General features: G+C 39.0%; 1 protein-coding gene across 1 annotated transcript in view; it reads left to right on the top strand.

Moving 5' to 3' along the window:
* Window positions 1–204: 204 nt before the first annotated feature.
* Window positions 205–9,221, top strand: part of LOC127414849 (membrane-associated guanylate kinase, WW and PDZ domain-containing protein 1-like) — a 77,593-nt gene continuing 68,576 nt past the window's right edge. Inside the window, exon 1 of the mRNA XM_051653189.1 lies at window positions 205–483. The gene's annotated coding sequence lies outside the window, so the exon portion shown is untranslated. The remainder of the gene's footprint in view (window positions 484–9,221) is intronic.

The raw sequence follows: 9,221 nt of genomic DNA, 5'->3' as shown, positions 1-9,221 counted from the left end.
CAATTCATCTGTGTCTTCTTGATTTAAGTATTTGGGTAAGGAGTCACGGCGCGTTCATGGATTCCCAGTCTCACGCAGCGCTGTCCAATCGCTTCCAAGCACAGGCGGCCCGTTCCCTCCCCGTCCCCGCCTCCTCCTACTCTCCCCTCCGCTTGGCTGCCTTATCGTCGCTTCCTTATTGCCAAACCTGCAAAGACAGGGCTATACTGTATGCAGCGTAATTTTGTTCCATGTTCCATTAGCTGAGCGGCCCTGAGGGCAAGAGGCTTCCGCGTTGGATTGTCCTCCCTCTCCGGCCAATTCATCATCAGCAGCGCAGAGCAATGGATATGTAACCTTAGTCCGATGCTGCTGCTGCCTTCTCCAATACAGCATTATCTGCAGTCACCTGCGACTCCGATAGGCAATCAATATTGATAGACTGTTTGTAAGGATTATAGCCATAATGCAATACGTCGCGGGGGGAAGGCTGGAATTATGAAGGTATGTCATGGACCGTCGCATTATTGCTTGGCTGACCATCTGATAGCCTACTACTGCCATATGCTATTGTCCATTGATTTTTCCACCCGCCTGTCATAACGGACTGTATACGGCGCAAATTCCATTATGTCCTTGTTTAGACTCTGTGGCAACCGATGCCAGCATTTAATGCCGCGCTGTCCCTGTCACATGCTTTGTTTTTGTCAACTATTTTCATAATATCTTCTCTCGTGATTTAAAAAAAGTACAATAAAGTCCTATAACCGCTAAAGGCATGACATCTTAAGTTCGCATGCGCTACATATTTGTGTCTTAAATGAAAGATATGCGCGTAAAAGCGGCTCTCAGACAACAAAAGCAGTACACGCGCGCGCCTCGGCAGCACACCGCATGAGTGAACTGTTGGTCCTCGTAGTAAAACGGGGTCCTCGCATATATAGGCTACTCAAATCTGGAAACAACGTAGTCCTAACAGGTTTAAATGAATGTGGCTTCATCTGTGTGTGTGTGTGTGTGTGTGTGAGAGAGCGAGAGAGAGAGAGAGAGAGAGAGAGAGAGAGAGAGAGAGCGAGGCACAGAAAGTGTATTGCGTGTGATGATAATGAAAGAAAGAGGAGGACTTAAGGAAATGTGTCAGTTTTGAGTCTCTTTTCAGTTCAGCAGTTTTAACTGTTCACTCTAATCTTGAAGTCATGATGTGAGATGAGAGCATAGTCCACTCTGGTGGTAAATAATGACCATTGCAGTCATTGCTAGCATCATGCAGACCCTTCTCGCATCAGATGGCACCATCATAACCCTCCACAACATTAATAGCCACACTCGTACACACATCGGTGTGATTCATTAGGGTTTGCTTATTGCTTGTGAGATGTCAAGCATGTTATGAGTGTTTCTGAGAAACAAAGGGAAACAATAGAGCATTATGAGTGTTTTCTGTGGGAAAATTTGGCAGGAGATGTGTGTCTTTCAGTAAATAGTCCAATGTTACAGGAGGGTCATCTTTAACCATGTTCCCAGAGTCAACAATACCTGCCGCACTAGCTTCACACACTCATGCTCTCTACTCTATCTTAATCCAAGGTTTATTGGCATGATATAAAAAAATGTACATGGCAAAGACATTACTTAAAATCTTTAATTAATTTTGAAGATTAGACTACATGTTTAGGTCTCATACACACTCACTGACCACAACACTCTTCAGCAAGGTCCTACTGCAGAAATCTCTCCCTCTCTCTCTCTCTCTCTATTTCTCACTCCATCTTTCCCCCATGCAATACTGTTTTACACCATTGCTATGTCCTCATCTCATCTCCTTGTTACATGTACTTGGAACTCTTGTAAAAGGCTGCTAGCATGAAGGTTATGGACCTAATTCAGTAGCCAATAGTGTCATTATGCAAAAAAACAAAAACAAAAAAAAAAGCCTGCGCAGGTGTGCTTTGTGGGGAATCATATGTACGAGCATGTGCCGTAATGTTTCATCTCCAGAATACATAGTAGCTTTTCACTTAACAACATGCCAGTTCGCAATGTGTGTTGTAATTGATATTTTCACTGCACACAGTTTTAACACCTTAACCCAGTCATACAATTAATGAATGTTGCCTTTCGTAACTCTGTTCTGAAGACAGCAGGGATAGAGACAGATGCCTCTTTGGCTCTTGGGTGTTGAAGTCCTAATGACTTATTATCACTCTCATCCTCAGAGTTTAATTATGCTGCAATGGCATCTAGTGTCACCTCCTTTGACTGAAGTTGTTCCCAGCTCCAGATAAGAAGTGACATAACAGAAATAAAACTGTAATAAAATGTTTTTGTTTTTAATCAGTGATGAGGAACCTACATGTGGAGAAAAACCAAACACTCTAGCTCCTTTGCGCCCTGAATGCTTTAATGCTTCTCCACATAAAAACAGACAGTTGTACCTGAGGCTCTTTTCACAGTAACAAATTGCAGTGTGATGCTGCAGAGAGATTTTAAACATGCCTGCAAGTGATTCAATTTTATTGGTCTCTAATTTGCAAAGTTTCGATACATTTTGTTCTTTGTCAAACTGAGAGAGTGATGATGATAGTGTTGAGCCTTGTTTCACTCCAATTAAGGAGGCTAAACTAAATATTCAGTTCTACTGTGCACTCAGATCAAGACATCATCTGTAATCATTAGTTTCAGAGAGAAGACACAAGAATAGTATTGTAATTTCATTCTTCTCTGAGCTGCATTAGATTTGCTCTTTTTCCACAGCATGAACAGTAATTTATGTTAAGAGTCGCTGCATTAGATGTCTACATTCACCAAGCACTTTATTAGGAACACTATGGTTCTTAAGCAAGTGCCATATGTGGTCTTCTGCTGTTGTATCCTATCCACCTCTGACGTGTTGTGCATTCTGATATGCTATTCTGGTTACTACAATTGTACAGAGTGGTTATCTGAGTTACCACAGCCTTCCTGTCAGCTCGAACCAGTCTGGCCATTCTCCACTGACCTCTCTCATCAACAAGGCGTTTTATCTACAGAACTGCCACTCACTGGATGTTTTTTGTTTTTGGCACCATTCTGATAAACTCTAGAGACTGTTGTGCTTGAAAATCCCAGGAAATCAGCAATAACAGATATCCAACCATTCTGATGGTTGATGTGAACATAAACTGAAGCTCCTGACATTTATCTGCATTAGTTTATGCATAGCATTGCATGGCTGATTAGATAATCACATGATTATCAGGTCTACTGGTGTTCCTAACAAAGTGCTCTGTTAGTGTACATTTAAGGATGGACCCGAGCCATATCAATATATTCTGTATTTCTCAATATTTCACAGTAGTTTTTTCTACAGCAGCAAAAATGCAAATCGCGAATCCAAATATCCCACCTCAGAAAGTCATCCTAGACCAGTGGTTCTCAGAGCCCTCAAAGAAACTAAGAGTGTCAATAAATTAAAAGAATTATTTTTTTATTTTTTTTATTTTTTTTTATTCAATAAAAACAATAGCTGTTGATGAGACAAATTAAAAATCTGTCCATTTTGTTGGCCAAAGTTGAATGCCACACAGTAGAGGTCTGTACAAACAGCTTTGTGTACATTTGGCGATTTATTAGGTTCACGAGTGGGAAAAAAAAAAAGAAATAAAATGCAGGACTGCAGTAATGGGACCTAAATTAAGCTGTGTGAAAATTCATTGTAAGGAAGATCATGTGAGAACTCAGTGGTGCATTTGCACCAGAGTGAGAAAAAATGGTCAGATTACATGTTGTAGGCCTACGTCTTGATTTTTTTTTTCCCCGCGGTTTTAGCAGCATGTTAATTAAGTTATTAAAATATAGCTTATTTTTGAATCATTTAAAGTCAGCCCCCTTGAAACTTTTTGCTATGGCCCACAAATGGGCCCCAGCCCCTTGGTTGATGACTTGGGGAGAGTGGGGCACAAACTAACACTTCTTGGGCAGGGCACGTTGTAACAGGTGAGGGTCACATTGTAACAAGACCATATAACAGCCTAAAATCCCCCCCTAACAACTGTATCTGATCTAATTAAAATCCTAGAAGATAAACTAAATTTTCATGTCAATAAAAGCCATTTGTTAACTTTGTCATATATAATATAGCAATAATTTGGACACTTGACAATAAATACACAACAAAGCCACAGCATTGACCGAAATAATGCATGGATTGATGACAAAACACACACACACTCCCGCACACACACACATGCATTAAGGGGAATTATTTAAATTACATATCTGACTGCATGGAATTGCATATCGTTTTTTGTAATTGGGGCACATTGTAACGGTGTTACAATGTGCCCCGTCAGCGTAACTGGGATTTAAACATGGCTGATCATGTCTGCTAGCTGTCTGAGAGTTAAAAGACTATGTAAGATGCTAGCTAAAAGATTGGAGATTAAAATGATACCAAATTTGCCTCATTTTTAAAAAACAGTAAAAACAGAGATGAAAATATACTTTCATGTGAAGTTTTACATTTGCTACTTTAAAATGAACTTTTGGTGATATCTTCCAATTGTTTTTGAATTTTTCCTCAATTTTTTTTTTATCTACACAGTGTTGATATGGCAATAAGTAAACAAATTAAGTTTTGTCTTACCAACGTGTGTGTTACAACTAGCCCCGTGTTAGTTTGTGCCCCGCTCTCCCCTACTGCCTTAGACCATCCTAGACCTGATCTAATTCACTCCCCTTGGCTCAGTGACATCTAGACCTTTCATTTTCAATTAAAGCTGTTCATCGACTCACCTGTTGGTCCAGCAAGATTTATCTTCTCTCTGCATCTCCTCTCTGGTGGCAAGAGCTCCCTCCCTCCCTAAGTTAATGAGCACAGCCAACACTGAATATGGATGTGTGCAGGCAGTGATAGAACTCCTTGTATCACATTCAGAGAATCTATAGACAAAATGTCAGTCAGAAAGCTTGGTAAGTATCCATATGTCATATTCCAATTTTTGGTATTGTATTCTATAGTTGACTTACAATTGCATCGGTTTAAATGACTTTGAAATGTGACCATGGCATTTACTGGAACATTAATTCTTTGCAGGTTTGTCTTAAATGCTCTTGAACAGTATGAAAACACAAACAGTTCTTTGTTTTGGGTACAAGTTCTTTATTCATTAGCAGAATGAGGTGGCAGTTTTGGGCATCTTTCCAAAAATACTTCAATTATTCTCAACATCTCAACACTCTATGAAGACTCAGCATGCATATGTAATGCAGAGAATGCAAGCAGGATTTAATTAAAGAGAAGGAGGGAACCCTGTTCAGATCTGTCACACGGCAGTGATACTAGCAGAAACTTGAAGATGTAGTGTTGATGTTACCTCAAACCGAGGGTAACAAGACTCTTGTGTGTATGTCTGAGTGTGGGCATAAATCGTTGTCCCAGAGGTGTCCCAGGACTACTGGAACAAAGTGGTAGACAAGATGTAGATATGTATTTAAAGCTAAGTTATATTTGTATCTTGATTTCTAAGTGCAGAATCTTTTTTTCTTCTGCCTGAGAGATTTTCTCAGATTTGTTTCCCTATTGGTGAAGCATACACTCTATACATTCTCATATAACATTCACACTCTAAGTGAGGTGTGAACACTGCAGCAGGTTGGATGGACTTTGATACTGTGCTTTTGAAGAGCTCAGGGCCCTGTTTGTATTTACTTTTTAAGGTGACTCACTCCACTATTTCGCTATTGCTCCAGGCAAAGTCTATAACCTGGAGTTATAACTTTCTCTATGTGAGGGTATGGAAAAGACCCGCATGAGCCGGAATGCACAGTCTCTTGCTTTTCTCTCCCCTCACTGAGAGTACTGCAATAGTGTTGCTGTAACTATGTAGCTCTGTTAGTGTTGTTCAGTTAAACTCTCATGCGCCTCCCTCTCTCTCATTGGTGTTTATCAGATGAATGCCTTTGATCTTTGCACTGTAGTGTTGTATTCAGAAATATAGGAGTGTGTTTGTGTGTGTTAATCGTAGAGACAGTTATTTCAGACATTTTCACAGGGTCAGTTTTTGATGAGATTCATGATCTTTTCATTTTGTTTACATTACACTTTAACAGTTAAGACAGGGCTCTTTAAGAGGTTGTCCGCCACCACTAGGGGTTCTACCACTTTTTTTTTTTTTTTATCTCAAACAAAAATAATTTTATTTTTTTGTAAAAAAATCAAATATGCATTAAACAAAAAACGTTTGCCTACACCCCTTAGCCTTGTCACTCTCCTTTCGCCAGGCAGCGTGGTAAAGGAATCGGGTCTGAAAAAGTGGTAGGGAATTCGATTAATCCCAGTGACTCAAGATTTTTGAATCCGTTGACCAAAATGATTGGTTCAGATTCTTTCACTGATCTTTATGACAGTAGATGGCAAAAAACTAGTGTATTTTATGTCATGAGTGAGTCACTGAATTATTGATTCGACTGGTTCATTAAAAAGAGTCTCTACAAATATGCCAAGATACTTCAGATTTTTTAGAATCTAAAAATAATGAAGGCATGTTTTCCACAGTTTTACACTAAATAAACTCAAGGACGATATTTAATCATTTTCATTTAGATGCACCACTACAACAATACAGTAAAAATAAATAAATAAATATTTACCTACATATATTTTTACTAAAATTTTTACTAAACTTTTTGGAAATGAACAGGGTGTGCAAAAACTACAAATTCATTCACTTTATTGAGCCTAGTTGAATCTTATTATAATACAATATACTCAATTATTATTATTATGAGGATTATATTTGTTTTGTACAATAGTAATATATATTTTTTCTTATTTACTTCACCTGGAGCTTTTATTTTGGCAGAACACTGAAAGTGCACTGCAGTGTCAGTGTGTATTTAAAAGTTTGCAATGTTGCTCATTAAAAATCTGGGGAAACGTTGTCACCTCCTTATTTTCTGTGATGCCGTGTCCCAACTTTAGATTTGTGTAATTGCGTGAAACTGCAGCGCTTTGCTTTCACAATGCATGCAAACGTCTTCGAGACTGCTGAAAAGAGTGTATCATGTGAGCTCCTTGGTATCATTAGCACTGCCTCGTGCACACAGAGCAGCCTTTTGCAGTTTAATAATCACATATGTCAGTACTGAGATTTTGATGAACTGCACAGCCCTCAAGGATCATGAAATTAGTCTGACACGTTCTTTAGAAAACGTAGTTTTCATCTATACAATCATCACGATTATATTGCATATACAGGTGCATCTCAATAAATTAGAATGTCGTGGAAAAGTTCATTTATTTCAGTAATTCAACTCAAATTGTGAAACTCGTGTATTAAATAAATTCAATGCACACAGACTGAAGTAGTTTAAGTCTTTGGTTCTTTTAATTGTGATGATTTTGGCTCACATTTAACAAAAACCCACCAATTCACTATCTCAAAAAATTAGAATACATCATAAGACCAATAAAAAAAACATTTTTAGTGAATTGTTGGCCTTCTAGAAAGTATGTTCATTTACTGTATATGTACTCAATACTTGGTAGGGGCTCCTTTTGTTTAATTACTGCCTCAATTCGGCGTGGCATTGAGGTGATCAGTTTGTGGCACTGCTGAGGTGGTATGGAAGCCCAGGTTTCTTTGACAGTGGCCTTCAGCTCATCTGCATTTTTTGGTCTCTTGTTTCTTATTTTCCTCTTGACAATACCCCATAGATTCTCTATGGGGTTCAGGTCTGGTGAGTTTGCTGGCCAGTCAAGCACACCAACACCATGGTCATTTAACCAACTTTTGGTGCTTTTGGCAGTGTGGGCAGGTGCCAATTCCTGCTGGAAAATGAAATCAGCATCTTTAAAAAGCTGGTCAGCAGAAGGAAGCATGAAGTGCTCCAAAATTTCTTGGTAAACGGGTGCAGTGACTTTGGTTTTGAAAAAACACAATGGACCAACACCAGCAGATGACATTGCACCCCAAATCATCACAGACTGTGGAAACTTAACACTGGACTTCAAGCAACTTGGGCTATGAGCTTCTCCACCCTTCCTCCAGACTCTAGGACCTTGGTTTCCAAATGAAATACAAAACTTGCTCTCATCTGAAAAGAGGACTTTGGACCACTGGGCAACAGTCCAGTTCTTCTCCTTAGCCCAGGTAAGACGCCTCTGGCATTGTCTGTGGTTCAGGAGTGGCTTAACAAGAGGAATACGACAACTGTAGCCAAATTCCTTGACACGTCTGTGTGTGGTGGCTCTTGATGCCTTGACCCCAGCCTCAGTCCATTCCTTGTGAAGTTCACCCAAATTCTTGAATCGATTTTGCTTGACAATCCTCATAAGGCTGCGGTTCTCTCGGTTGGTTGTGCATCTTTTTCTTCAACACTTTTTCCTTCAACTTTCTGTTAACATGCTTGGATACAGCCAGCTTCTTTGGCAATGATTGTTTGTGGCTTACCCTCCTTGTGAAGGGTGTCAATGATTGTCTTCTGGACAACTGTCAGATCAGCAGTCTTCTCCATGATTGTGTAGCCTAGTGAACCAAACTGAGAGACCATTTTGAAGGCTCAGGAAACCTTTGCAGGTGTTTTGAGTTGATTAGCTGATTGGCATGTCACCATATTCAAATTTTTTGAGATAGTGAATTGGTGGGTTTTTGTTAAATGTGAGCCAAAATCATCACAATTAAAAGAACCAAAGACTTAAACTACTTCAGTCTGTGTGCATTGAATTTATTTAATACACGAGTTTCACAATTTGAGTTGAATTACTGAAATAAATGAACTTTTCCATGACATTCTAATTTATTGAGATGCACCTGTATATTCCATAAAAAAATATGCTTCAACTTTCAGTAAAATTAATATGTAATGTACATGACTTTACACCAATAACAATTGTTTTAATGGCTACGCAATACAAGAAAAAGTAAAGTATGTAAATGTATAATATGTACTATACGCATGTTACTGTTGGCTAGTCTTAAAATGCAACATATAATTTGATTCCATACAGTATATAACATGGGTTCCCTGCTTTGTCTCTGTCCACCAAGGCGTCCTAGAAGATAGATATCTATAGACTGTATGGGTCTCTTTATGGCAAAGCAACAGGGACAGAGAGAGAGAGAGAGAGAGAGAGAGAGAGAGACACAAACCTGATACACAATTTGGCAGATCCTTATCAGTTATGTATTTTTCTACTTTAGGATGTTTACACTAACCCCCCAAAGATATTGTTGATGAAAATGTGTAATATTCTTGGTAGC

Source organism: Myxocyprinus asiaticus, chromosome 24, assembly GCF_019703515.2.
Source record: "Myxocyprinus asiaticus isolate MX2 ecotype Aquarium Trade chromosome 24, UBuf_Myxa_2, whole genome shotgun sequence".
NCBI lineage: Eukaryota > Metazoa > Chordata > Actinopteri > Cypriniformes > Catostomidae > Myxocyprinus > Myxocyprinus asiaticus.
This window is presented reverse-complemented; position numbering and strand designations above follow the sequence as displayed.